Source organism: Mustela putorius, unplaced genomic scaffold (assembly GCF_011764305.1).
Source record: "Mustela putorius furo isolate JIRA1106 unplaced genomic scaffold, ASM1176430v1.1 tig00003898_pilon_pilon_pilon, whole genome shotgun sequence".
In the NCBI taxonomy this organism is placed as follows: Eukaryota; Metazoa; Chordata; class Mammalia; order Carnivora; family Mustelidae; genus Mustela; species Mustela putorius.
This window is the reverse complement of record NW_025422047.1, coordinates 26,265,444-26,280,243: the sequence shown is the minus strand read 5'-3', so window position 1 is coordinate 26,280,243 and position 14,800 is coordinate 26,265,444.

Below are 14,800 nucleotides of genomic sequence, written 5' to 3'. Positions count from 1 at the left end.
TATTTTGTATTTCGCAATAAAACCTGTATAATTTTGTTATTCACTTTTTACGTTTCACTAGATCCTGTTTAATGTATGTCCGTCTGATTTTTCGTAATTTTGTCTTTTACGGCAAAACTGAATTAGTTTTGCGGCAAGGATGCTAGCGGCAGAAATGCTTACCGTAAAAATACCGGACTCGAAAAGTTGCGAGGGAAGTTTGCAGTGCGTTCAGAGACCAGGTAGGTGGCGGAACTGAGGGGAAAAATGAGTCGTTTGTGGAAATTTTGATCAATAAGGAAATGCAAGGCCGGGATAAGAGCATCAAAATGAACACAGACTACGTGGCCCCCTAGTTCACACTTCTGATTTAATGCGTTTCTATCCCTGACTTTTCTCGCTTGCCTTCCAGCCTCCTTTCCCCAATTAAAACCTAGGTTTTTTCTTTAACAACAGCACTCATTTCCAATGGCATCTATTTCTTGAACTACCCCCTGAGTCCTCAAGGCAATGCTAGGGGCAAAAGTCCTTGAGTTGTCCTGTGACTTAAGTAACGCTGTGCTGGGATTTTCACTGAAAGGGCCACCCATTATTTCTTATCATTATTCAGATATGCTTCACTTTCTAATCTGGTTCTTTCATTATTTGGTATTGCTGTTGTTTTAAAGATTTTCATTATTTATTTGAGAGAGAAAGAGAGAGCACAAGTGCGGAGAGAGGCAGAGGGAGAAGCGGGCTCTGGGTTTAGCCAGCTGGATCCCAGGACCTGGTGATCATGCCCTCAGCTGAAGGCAGAGGCTTAACCCACTAAGCCACCCAGGCGCTCCTCATTGTTTGTTTTTAATAAATGTAGTATATGATCATCATAGTTATTGAAAACATAACAAAGTGTCTAAATGAAAGTAAAAGTCAAACCTCTTCCGCTTTCCCTAAGATTCTAATCTGCCTGACTAAAGCCTAAATCTCAGCAGATCTTGTTTTCTTTTAAGAATAATAAGCTTTCAGTTTTTTCCTCTCACTACTTAAAGTTTTTCTAGACCATTCAGATACATCTCTATCTATATTTATATCTATATCTACAGTGATCTATGATCTATGACAATTCATAGATGTATATTTAGGTGAGCAAGTTCTTTGCTTTATTTTCCAAATTAGCTCCTTCCACCTCGCCAACCATTTAGAAACTTTGAGCAAATATTTCATTTTCCTTCCATTAAAAAATGACATTTCTTCCTCTAAAATGCTTCTTTCTCCCAGCCAATATACATATCAAGTTTCTTACCTTATGCATCCTACAATGGCCTTAATCTCACTCAAGACATTAGTGTTTTCTTTTTTCCCTACTGCCTTACTCCTTGTAAAAGATTTCTCTTGGTTTTTATTCCAGCATCATCCTTTCCCTCATTCATGTGGTAATAGTATTTCCAACTCTTTGTAGAAATTTGTTCCCCTGTTAATGTTTTGGTTTTGGCTAAGCTTCTGAAGAGGAGAGCACCTGACATAACCTGAAAAGTGACACACAAACCCCTTTTGAAAACAGATTATTCCAAGAGTGGGCAGGTGAACCAAACAAGGTGAATCAGAGTTTTTCTGTGTAGTTCATGAATGGCTGCTGGGATATTGTGAGTTCAGGGTTGTCAGAAGCCTCTCATTCATCGAAAGAGAGAGAGAGAGAGAGAGAGAAATCTTCAGAGATAAGTAGAGCGAAGAGTTCAGGGTAAAGGGAGGGAGAGAGTTAATGAACATGTTTATGTCCCTTGGTTAGGAAATGCCTCAACCCAGGTCGTGGCACATGTCTTTTTTATCCAAGTTCACATTTGTTTTCTCTAACATTTAACATTTCTCTGAATTATATTCTTTAATTCTTGATAACTGGGTCTGTGCTCTCTTGAGTATGCTGAAATGCTCTCTAGATATTTTAATCGGCACTCAGAGTTTTCTTAATAGTCATGATCTTAACCCTTCAGTGTCATTTGACCATGTTGCCTATATTTCTGTATCACTTTAGATATTTTAATTAAATGCTTCAAACTTATTAAATGCTTCAAACTTATTAGAAGTTCTGGTGGAGCAGAATTCAGGAGGCTGCCTCTGCATCGTTGGTTTGAAAGTCATGCTGCTATGATGCGGATATCAGGAATCTGCAGCTGTTCCTGCTGCTCTTGCCACTGCCACTGCTACAAAGACCACCCACTGGCAAGGCTGGCAACTAGACACTGGAATATGGGGTCTGCCCACTGCTTAACAGCCACCAGTTACAGGAAGATGACCTCTGTCTCCCTTCTACCTTTTTAGATACTGTATGAGAACATCTAATAGAATGCCAGTCACATCCAGAATTGCCAGGGAATTTAGGAAATACAGATTTTAAGTCCCTAGCCTTACGAAAAACAATGAGGACATTGAAAGTCCCAATCCAAGAAGCCTTACTAAAAAGAATGAGGACATTGAAAGTCCCAATCCAAGAATCTATTAAATCTTCTTTCTGACAGTTGCCTACTTCCTGTTAACCGTATGGCACCATCTTTTCTGTCCCCTTTCTCTCAGCTGCTTCTAGTCTACTTCACTGTTCAGTTGTTCTCACCCAGTAGAAACGGGGATTTCTAGAGCTTTCACTCTAGACTTTCCCTTGGTTCCTCCAGAAACTGTCTCCATACACTTCATACACTTTGGTTTCAAATATTATTTCTCTGCATATTTTTCTTACTTTGACTAAACACCGTAGCTCCAGGATGAATCATAGATAAGAAGTGATGGAATTTACTGAAAATATAGAAGGGACTGAATAAAGGGATCTGAAAAGGATGGGTAAAGTCTACAAAAGAGTCATCTCTAAGTATGCTTATGTCCCTAAGTCCAAATTAATATATTGAAAAATAAATATGAAGAAAGTATGAATGAAGATAAAGAAGTCATAGGAATTGTATCATTTGGAATTCTTTGGGCTCCAGGATTTTCTCTTTCCATTCTTCTACCTTCAGTCTATTAGTGTTGTTTCTGCCTCTGGTTGCAAGACAGCTGTAGCTGTGCCAGGCATCATTTGCAGGCACAAACATACCCATTGAATATTTATGGAGCAAAACCCTTTCTACAAAGACCTTAGGAGCCATCCAATGGTCAAAATCCATTGGCCAGGATTAAATTACATGTCTCTGTCATATCACAAAGAAGGCTAGGGAAGTGAATATTTCTTTCAACCTCTATCTATATTGGAAGACAGACTTTTACAGCAAGGAGACAGAAGGACTGTTAGGCAAAAAACAATTGTGCCTGCCACTCTGTTCAAATTTGCAGGTTATATAAAATCAGGATGAATTGCAAATGCCTTGAATGATGAAGTCTGAACAGAATAACTGAACAGCCTTGAGTAATGTATCTAATCCAATATAGGTAATTATAAAACCTGCATTGGAATCTAATCCTAATTTTGTTTGGTCAAAATATAAGGGGTATACAGGATAAAAAAGTACAAGGAGAAGACCTGGGTTATGACTCTGCAATAAGAATTTGTGAGTAAAGGGGCGCCTGGGTGGCTCAGTGGGTTGGGTCTCTGCCTTCGGCTCGGGTCGTGATCCCAGGGGCCTGGGATCGAGTCCCACATAGGGCTCTCTGCTCAGCGGGGAGCCTGCTTCTCCTCTTCTCTCTGTCTGTCTCTCTGCCTATTTGTGATCTCTCTCTCTGTCAAATAAATAAATAAAAATCTTTAAAAAAAAAAGAATTTGTGAGTAAAAAAAATGTCATATGGCTGCTCAAAAAAGTGAATTTAACTCTAAGGAACAATAACAAGTTTAAAAAGAGGGTGAATCAATTCTTCTGGATGGTGAACAGAGCTGACACGGTATTTGAATGTGTGTGGGAAGGTACTGATAAATTAGACTATAGACAGAGTCTATAAAGACTGTCATTTACTTTGAGTAGCTGGACAGGCCTTGCCTGAATCAAAAAAGAATCATGGTCCTGTTCAATGTCAGTCTTATATGTGTTTGGAGTGTCCTTCTAGGGTCAATTTCTAAGCATCCGTTTGCAAATCAGAATGGAAACCAGTAGTAAATTTATGTAGCCTACTGCTTTAGAAACTCATTTTTCTTCTGTGAATACAGTTTTCTATTCTTTCTCTTTACTAGCTTCCATTTATTCCTCCTTAAAAAAATTATTTTCCATTTACTTCCTTCCTGAACTCTTTATTCCTATTTTACATCTAGTTTTTTTTCATCTCCTGTTTGCCTACCTTCTTTCTTCGCCTTGCCTCTATTCTTTTTTTAAAATTTCTTTTTCAAATGTATATTTTTATTGTCACCCATGTAAAAGATATGATCTCTCTTGCTTTGTTTTGTTTTGTTTGTTTGCTTCAAGTTTTTTATTTAGATTCCAGTTAGTTAACATACAGTGTAATATTAGTTTCAGGTGTACAATTCATTGATTCAACACTTGCTTACATCACCCAGTGCTCATCACAAGTGCCCTCCCTAATTCTTGTCACTATTTTACCCATCCTCCTCATCCACCTGCCTTCTGGTAACCATCAGTTTGTTCACTATAGTTAAGAGTCTGATTCTTGGTTTGCCTCCCTCTCTCTCTTTCTCTTCTTTCTTTTTGCTTATTTGTTTTGTTTCTTAAATTCCATATAAGAATGAAATTATCTGGTATTTGTGTTTCTCTTATTTCACTTAGGATAATACTCTAGCTTCAACCATGTCATTGTGAATGGCAAGATTTCATTTTTTTATGGCTGAGTAATATTCCTGTGTGTATGTGTGTGTGTGTGTGTGTGTACACACACCACATCTTCTTTACCCATTTATCAGTCCATGGGCACTTGGGCTGTTTCCATAACGTGGCAATTGTAGATAATGCCACTGTAAACATCAGTGGGGGGTGGGCAGGGGGATGTATCCCTTTGAATTAGTATTTTTGTATTCTTTGGGAAAATACCTAATAGTGTGATTGCTGGATCATATGATAGTTCTATTTTAACTTTTTGAGGAAACTCCATAGTGTTTTCCAGAGTGGCTGCACCAGTTTGCATTCCCACCAACAGTGTAAGAGGGTTCCCCTTTCTCCACATCTTCACCAACACCTGTTTTTTTGTGTGTTGTTGATCTTAGCCATTCTGATAGTTGTCAGGTGATATCTCACTGTAGTTTTGATTTGTATTTCCCTGATAATGAGTGAATTTGAGCATCTTTTCATATGTCTGTTGGCCATCTATATGTCGTCTTTGGAGAAATACCTGTTCATGTCTTCTGCCCATTTTTTAATTGGATTGTTTGTCTTGGGGTGTTGAGTTTTATAAGTTCTTTGTATATTTGGATTCTAACCCTCTGTCAGATATATCATTTGAAGTATCTTCTATTCCTTAGATTACCTTTTAGTTTTGTTGATGGTTTTCTTCACTGTGCTGAAACGTTTTATCTTGATGCAGTCCCAGTAGTTTATTTTTTCTTAAGTGGTCTCTCTTCATTTTCCTCTACTCATTTTAACACTGCATCATTTTTTTGTGTTTGTTTTTTTTTCTGGAAATGAAGATGAGGTGTTTCCATTACAAGGTTGACAGTGACAGTCAGAAGAGGCTGATATTGCTATGCTCAGAATTTCTGAAATAACTAGAAATTTTAATCTTCAAAGAAAGAAAAATATCAACAAATCTATATCCATCTTTGTTTAAGTTTACTTTTTTAGCTATTTTTTTTTTGCATTTCTATATACTACTTACAAATTCTTCTTTAGGTAAGTATCTCCAATATTAGTTACATTTTAAACAGCTAGATTTTACTGTTACAAAGCCGATTTGTTTAAGAAAATGACTGTGACTCTATGAACTTGGGTGTGGAAGTAAATCAGGCAAAAGTTAAGTAAGCAAATAGGAAGAAAAAGAAAATGGGAAAGAGAGAAAAAAACTTCCTTCAAGGACAAGTTATGTATTTTTAGTATATGTTTTGTAGACTGATGGATTCCAGATTTGATTCCCTCAAGATTGAATTCTCTCTGAGACATGTGATATTCTGAGACATGACAATTAAAACATTCCACTTATCACTACATACCTTGCCATCGACTTGAACTATTGACAGTGCATCCTTCAGAGTAATGGTTCTCAACAGGAGTGATTTTTGTCCCCCAGGGGACATTTGGCAATTTCTAGAGACATTTTCATCTGTAACAACTGGGGATGGGGACACTACTGGCATCTAGTGGGAACAGACGAGGATTGCCACTAAACCAATACTTAGGACAGTTCCTCATAACAGAGTTATCTGGCTCAAATGTCAGTAGTGCCCAGGAAAAGAGGCTACTCTTTAAAACAAGGCATTGATTCTATTGTTATAGAATTGTTAGAGGATATTAGAAAGTATTTGCTAAAAAAGAAATCCTCTTTATGTGTATAACAATTTTATACTCTTTCCTAATACCATAGTTGAAAAATGGATAAAGTTATTGGAGGGTTATATGTTAGACTTGCATCACATAAAACTTGACATGCTTTATTGTCTTTCTCCTGTCACTTGATATAAGTTCTTTAAGTGTGGAGTTTTTTGTTATTGTTATAGTTCAGTGGTGGCACATAATAGGTCCTCAATAAACATTTATTTTTTAAATAAATAAATGCCTAGGTAGGGTTAAGATACAATTTTTAAAAAATCATTTTGTTCCAGATAACTGTTTCTGTTGTTCTTTCCTCTCTCCTTCCTTCTCTCCATTCCTTCCTCCCTCCCTCCCTTCCTTTAAAAGAAATTCATAGATGCCTTGGTATATCAGCCAATTGTTAGGATTTCTAACAATTGGTTAGCAGTATATCTATGTACACACACACACACACACACACACACACACACACACACACACATTTTACTCAGTTTAGGAAATTCACAGGTATACTGGAGACACTCATAAACTCCTAGGATCCTTAGGTCTCAACTGAAAAATTAAAAAAACAAAACAAAACTGTGAAACCAGAAATGCTATAGTCAACCAAATACCTAGCTACTTTTAGGTGTGGTAAACCTATGAAATTCAAGGAAAAAATGATACTCATCAAAGTCAATCAACAATCTACCTAAACTGTTAAACTTCATACCTATAGAAGGGATCTCAGTGAATTCAAAAATTATTTATAAAGACTTCAAATACATTTCATATAGCAGGTACTGCTTCTGAGTTCTTAAGTACTCTATAAATTGAGAAATACATTTTCCCACTTAATGTTTTTTTAATCTGTTTATAACAAAGATTATATATAAGATCTTAATTAATTGCAAGGTTCAATCAGACTTTACTTATTTATGACCTGTTTGTAAGGAAAAGGCAAAAAGAGTGCAATATTTCTTCAGGAGATTATTTTCTATTGATGGGTGTCTGTTGACAGAATCCTTATCATTTCTTGCCAATTTTCTCAAAGAACATTGTGACAACTGCTCACAGCAGGCAGAGTCAGACTCCAGAATTGATTTTGGCAATCTGTATTGATCATATTGTTGATGATCTTTAAAACATCTTGCTATCCCAGACTTTACTTATGTCAAGGAGAATTAACAAATCTATCTGATATTGGTATGTTCATGCCGCTACCAAATCTTGAATTCCAAAAAAAAAAAGCATAGGAAGTAGATTATAATTGTCATCAATATTTAAGAGTCATCTCTAGCCAAAAAGAATCAACAAGCTAATAGAACATTTTACAAAGATGCTGCTCCCATTTTATTCAACTGCATAATGACTTCACAGATTCATAAGTGACAATCATGGGAAAGCCTGTTTGTCTTTGAGCTTTCTATTTTGCTTTTGTTCTTCGTGTAAGAAACTGGAAAGGTAACATTGGGGTACAGATGGCCCTTCTTTTCACTACTTCTGTGGATAAGGAAGATGTGGTCCATATACACAATGGAGTATTATACCTCCACCAGAAAGGATGAATACCCAACTTTTGTAGCAACATGGATGGACTGGAAGAAATTATGCTGAGTGAAATAAGTCAAGCAGAGAGAGTCAATTATCATATGGTTTTACTTATTTGTGGAGCATAACAAATAGCATGGAGGACATGGGGAGTTAGAGAGGAGAAGGGAGTTGGGGGAAATTGGAAGGGGAGGTGAACCATGAGAGACTATGGACTCTAAAAAACAATCTGAGGGGTTTGAATTGGCGAGTCGGTGGGAGGTTGGGGTACCAGGTGGTGGGTATTATAGAGGGCACAGATTGCATGGAGCACTGGGTGTGGTACAAAAATAAGGAATACTGTTATGCTGAAAATAAATAAAAAATAAATTAAAAAAAAAAAAAGAAACTGGAAAGGTGTTTGAAGGCCGCAGTAGAAGAAAAAGTGAAAGGAGAGGAAAAGAAGGAAATAAGAGGCAAAGAGAAAATGTAATAGAGAAGTTTTTAATGTTTGCCATAGTTTTTCTGCTAAAATATGAAAAAAGAGATGTCAGAAAACTAGTAATAGGAAAATGAGAATTTGGAAGCCAAAGATAGCTTTGATTTAAATAAATATATTTGTATCTGTAGGAATGTGTACATTTGTGTGTGTGTATATATATATATATATATATATATAATTATATTTGTCTTATGCTGTATTCCTTTCAAGAACACAAGAAAATACGTTTGTATGTATTTTATTTGTCTTCTTATATAATTTTAATCTCACAGAGGGAGAAAATAAACTGTAGAAAGAATAAGTGATGAATAAGAAGTCACCCAGTCAGTGGGAAGAATAGAGAATATCTAATTCATTTGAAATTGAATTAATGATCTGTCCATTTAGTTATTTTAAGACATGAGAGATATGATATGTATTGAAACATAAGACAGTGCCAGGAATCTGATGGCTTTATTTCACTTAAAAACAAATTAACCTAAAGGGATTATTTGACTTTGAAATCCAGATTTCTTGGCAAAATAGCTTGCCAGTGTCCATTTCAAAGGCGGTTTAGGGCCTAGACTTAGACCACTTGTTCATTTGTCCATCCTCTGGATATGTTAGTTTGAGTCAAGAATGTCTTCAGCATGTGTACATTAAATCAGACTTGTAAAGTATATCTCAAACATTAGAGTTTTATGTTATTTCTTTTTTTCAAATGAATTTGGCCTAAAATGTTAACAAAATTGGAAACAGCTGTGTTAAGAAACTACTTTCTTTTCCATTTATAGTCTTGTCGACCAATATAAACTTCATCATTTTAGTGGAGCTTCTCCCCCACATCCAGATGTTATGGATTTCTCAATAATCCTCAGCAAAAATTGCCAAAACCAACAAGAAGTTTTAACATGTAAATTCAACACATTGTTTCATGCTCATCATGGCCTTTTCTCCATCAGCCCCATCCTCATCAGATTTCAGATGCTCTGCAGTTGACACAGCTACAGCAAAGGACTCTGAGTCATCATCTCATTGTGGGATGGGTTCCTTTTAAATTTTTTTTGTCTGATTCATGAACTGCTTTTTGAAAATCTAAAAATGGTTCATGAATTGCTTGGGAGTTGGCAAAAATTAATAATAATGAGCCCATTTTGAGTACACTGAAATGAACTGATTATCATTGCAAGCTGTTGCTAATTTGGATTCTTGATGGCAAGAAAGGGTCCTACAGGAGCCTTTTCACTTGCAAGTAGGACAGATTTCATGGTGTGGCAGAGAAAACGCTTTTGTAACCTTTACCTCTGTGTTTCCTTTTAGGATTATGGGATATATAGGAATAACAGGGCTGTTATTGAGACTGGATTTGGGGGTTTTAGTCTAATCATCTGGGAAAATGATATAACCAACGGGCCATTCTAAACAAGTGGTAAAATGCAGACATGTCACTTAATCCAAGACTAGAGGTTGAGTGTTTTTGTAAATGTTAGGAGATGATGTTCTGCAGAATAAGCATGGGTAGATCTGGTTATTTTATCCTAATTTATTACTCTGATATTGTTAGTTTTGCTCATATCAGTTTCTAATCATTTTCTTCTAAACTTTCAAAGCTATTGACTTTAGCAGCATCCTTCAGTTGAATGTTTCACTGGGTAAAGTATATGTTACCTATAAAGTGAGAATTCCTCTTGCTTATGTTTCGTGAAAAAAAAAATGTAGGGCAAAGTAAAGATTACACCACAGATATCCCTGAAATATCAGAAATGACATTTATGAAAATACCAGAAAGTAGTTTTGGCATAATTTGGGAAAATTTAAGTGAAGCAAATGGAAAACCAAAATGAAATGAAAATTTTGCCTTCTCATGAATTTGTGAAATCAAATATTTAAAAATCTTCTTTTCATAGTAATCATGTCTGTGTAGCCATGTTTTCTGTTTTGAAACCAAGTAAGTTATCTTAGAAAGTAATAACCTATGAATACAAAATAATTATGAAAGATGTAATTTGACCTCCGGTTGAAAACACAATGGGATGAGTTACTTTAATTTGGAGTTGAATTATAATTTACAAAATACCTCAAAATAATTAAATAAACTTAGCACTTAGAGAAATCATACTATCCTTCAGCATGTTTTAGTTTTAGGGAAATTAAGTCTTTTGACCAAAACTGTTCTTTTTCCAGCTACATGTGGAAGGCAATGGAGATCTCTTGTAGTATTGGAAAAGTTCTGTTTAATATTACATTCAGAGCTCTGCTTCATTGTATAACTTAAAAAAATTCTCTGAATTGTTCTTGAAATTTTATTTAGATTACTTTTTAATCAGAATCAAGTATAATAAAGCTTTGAAAATAGTAAATCACCTTTGACAGTGTGCTGACCAGCCACAATTTAACTATAATATAAAATTTTTGGTATCAATATTTAGCAACCAAAATTCTCATATATCCTATTAAGAAAAACTAGAAAAAATACATCAAGTAAAACAAGAAATGCCTGTGGAAAATGTCAATGTGCTAGAAGACAGCAGAGTGAAGTTCTTGGATTAGAAATGGTACCTTTATTTGGTGTTGAGTAAAAATAGGCATATGAATTTTAGCCTTGGCAAGGTAATTTCAAAATCTTTATTTTATTTTTTTTGGCATCTGAGGTTTTACTATATCCAGAAACCCTCCTAGAAATCACAATTTAAAGCAGGTAGTGTTTCACTCTCTCCTACAGGATATATAAATGCCAAATCATGTTACAGTTTAATGTTGAAAACTGCTTTATTCTCAATGAGAGCTTTAAGTGTGAAAGAGAACCAGAAATATCACACAGCACACACAGAAATTTAAATAAATTTACAGTATTTCTTAAAAAATGATTTAATAATTTTTAAAAATCGCCGGGGCCACGAGTTTAGCTGTTAATTTAAAAAACCTGAACACATAGTGCCATCAAATCTGAAGGCCAAAGCATTCCATCTTTATTTTAAGGTACTAGACTTTATCATGAGGCCGAATTGGGGGATATGGGCAGGGGGCATAGATAGAGAATGATCTGGTAATTTTGGCCTCTTTATTTCTACTCTGTGCCACCTGCTAGATACAACACTCCAAATCTGTTTTCTTCAACTCTTTTTTCTTCTTTAGTTTCCCTTAAAGCCAAATGATAGCAGGGAAAGAAGAGTGCATGGAAATTGAGGGCTTAGATAGAAAGAAACATTTATATTTAAAAGAAAAGTCTGCTTTACTGTCTGACTTTAAATTTTTTTTTTAGTGAGCTGTTAAATGTCTAAGTCCTCTGGGGAAAAAAGAATGATCCTTGCCATCTTTTGAGAACTAAAATTCATAGCTTTTAGAACTATCTCTAGTTGATTTTTTTACCTAAGAGATTGCTGAAAGAAAGAAAATATGAAGCCAACTATGATATTTGGTCTGTAGATCACAAAGGGTAGTCTAGGTGATCTCTTGAGTACATGAGATAGGGTTTCTCTGAGCAGAGGTTGAGACATCTGGGAAGCAAGAGAAGTATAGTGCCATAGAGACCTATATGATACTCTGAGTTACTGTTTTATAGGGAACACTGTATTTGCAAAGAATTCTTCTGTCTCCATTCCTTTCCATGTCATCTCTCCCTTTTCACAGCCATCTTGTCATAATCTTTCTATGTCTTTGATTCTGACTCTACCTGTAGTCCTTCATGTATGGTCATTCCTTATCATTATATAAACCTATCAACTTGCCATTTTAGTGCAAGAGTCCACAAACTCTAGCCTACGGCAAATCTGACCCACTACCTTTTTGATCTAAGAATGAATTCTATACTTAAAAGGTTAAAAAAAATTTTTAAAGGTTAATATTTTGTGGCATGTGAAAATTATGTGAAATTTGAATTTCAGTGACCGTAAGTAAAGTTTAATTGGAACACAGCTAAGCTCATTCCTGAGGTGTTATTTATGGATGATTTTACATTACAGTTGCAGAGTTGAGAGTCTTGCTACACAGACTGCATGGCCTGCAAATCCTTAAATATTTGTTATCTAGTCCTGTATAGAGGGAAAAAACCCAAAAACAAAAAAACAAAACCTACTGTCTCTTGTAGGGGTCAAAATAAAAGACTCCACAGTTTCTATTACTTCTCCCCGACAACCTTGCCTCTGGATTTCTTTGTTTCAGGAAATGGAAGCAACAGACTTCTCATAATTTAAGATGGAAATCATACAGTTTCTTGATTTAAGAGGTTTTAACCCATGCTTCTTTTCTGGGTTATAATATGTTTAGTTATCAATCCCCTACCAGCCCAGAGGATGAAGGAATCAATAAAACAACTATTTCCCTTTAATTACCATGTTTTTAAAAAGTTGGGAGGCACTTCATGCATATCTGCCTAGCCCCCACTCTAAAAGACACTTATGTGCTTACTGTGAATCTACAGTTCATTTTAAATATGAAGACACACATAGAAAAAAATAAAAGGGTGGAAATATATATACTATGCTATCACTAAACAAAGGAAACCTTCAGTGGCTATATTAACATCAGCCAAGGTAGATGTCAGAATGTGGATATGAGCAAGGGTATAAAGAGTAATAATGATAAGAGATTGATTCATTTACATAATGTAACAATCCTTATTGTACATATCTAATAAATGATCTTCAAACTGCATGAAGCCAAAACTAATGGATGTGGAAACAGAAATAGACAAATCCCAATTATAGTCATAAACATATCAGGTCACTTTCAATAATTGAGATAAATAGAAATAAAATCAAAAAGTATAAAGACTTGATCAACCAACCAGAAATATGCTATCAACTAACCAGAACTAGCTGGTGCGTATAGAACAATACACTCAACAACAGAACTTTTTCAAATACATGTGTAACATTGGCTAAGTTCATATTCCAGGCCATTAAATAAGTTCCATTACATTTAAGAGGAATCAAATGATATGAAGTTTGTTCTGTGACCACAATGTTACCGAATTAGAAATCAATACAAAAACATATCTGGGAAATCCTCAAATATTTGAAAAGTAAATACTTCTAAATAGCTCATTGGTCAAAAGAAAATTATAAAATGTTTGATCTAAATGAAAATGAAAACAACCTGTCAAAATTCGTGGGATATCGGTAAAATAATTCTCAGAAGGAAAAACAATGGTCTAAAAACAATGACCTCAATCCCATTTTTTGAAACTAGAAAACCAAGAGCAAATTAAACTTCAAATAAGCAAATGAAAGAAAATGAGAAAACTGAAGAGATGATGTGAATGAAACAGAAAATAAAAAAGACATAAAGAAAAACTCATGAGATCAAAAGCTGCTTCTTTGAGATGATTAATAAAATCATAAGCCTTAAAATCCCAGAAAAAAATAAGAATAGAGAAAATGGAGATTACTGATTATCAAGAATGAGAAAAGTGATAAATATAACTACAGATATTGAATGATAATAAAATAATATGAACAACTTTATGCTAATTAATTTTAAAAGTTGTATGAAATAAATTGCTTTAAAGACACACTACCAAAGTTCTTTTGACAAATATATGCCCCAATAGATAATATCTATTTTTAAAAATTTTAATTTGTAGATAAAATCCTTCCAAAAAAAAGAAAAAAAGAGAGAGAGAGAGAGAGAGAAAATAAAGGCTCAAGCCCAAATGGCTTTACTTTCTAATTCTATCAAGGAAGAAATAAAATCAATTCTACACAAACTCTTCCAGAAAATTGAAAAGGAATAAGTACTTTCCAACTCATTCCACAGGGAGCGTTAGGCTTATTCCAAGAACAGAAAAATACAGGAAAAAAGACTACATTCCATTGTTCTTCATGAATATGAACACAACTCTTTATAAAAATCTTAGTAAATGGAATCTAACAATATACGTATAGGATTATATGTGACCTAGTTGGTTTATCTTAGGAAAATCAGGTTGGTATAATTGATTTGAAAATCAATTAATGTAATTTACTATAGTACATTAAAAGAGGAAAATCATGTGATTATCTTAAAAGAAGGATCAAGTGTTTGACAAAATTTTCTCATCCATTACTGATTAAAAGCCACAACATCTCTCAGCAAATGAAGTAGAAATTTTTCAACCTGCTAATTTATGTTTAATAAACATCAGACTTGGGGCATCCGGGTGGCTCATTTGGTTAAGCGTCTGCCTTCAGCTCTGGTCATGATCCCAGGGTCCTGGGATTGAGTCCCCCATCAGACTCCTTGCTCAGTTGGGAGCCTTCTTGGCCCTCTGCCTGCCATTATCCCAGCTTATGCTCACCCTCATTCTCTCTCTGACAAACAAACAAATAAAATCTTTTTTTTCTAATGATTTTATTTATTTATTTGATAGAGATAGAGAGAGATCACAAGTAGGCAGAGAGAGAAGGGGAGGCAGGCTCCCCACTGAGCAGAGAGCCCCATGCGGGGCTTGATCCCAGGACCCTGAGATCATGACCTGAGCCGAAGGCA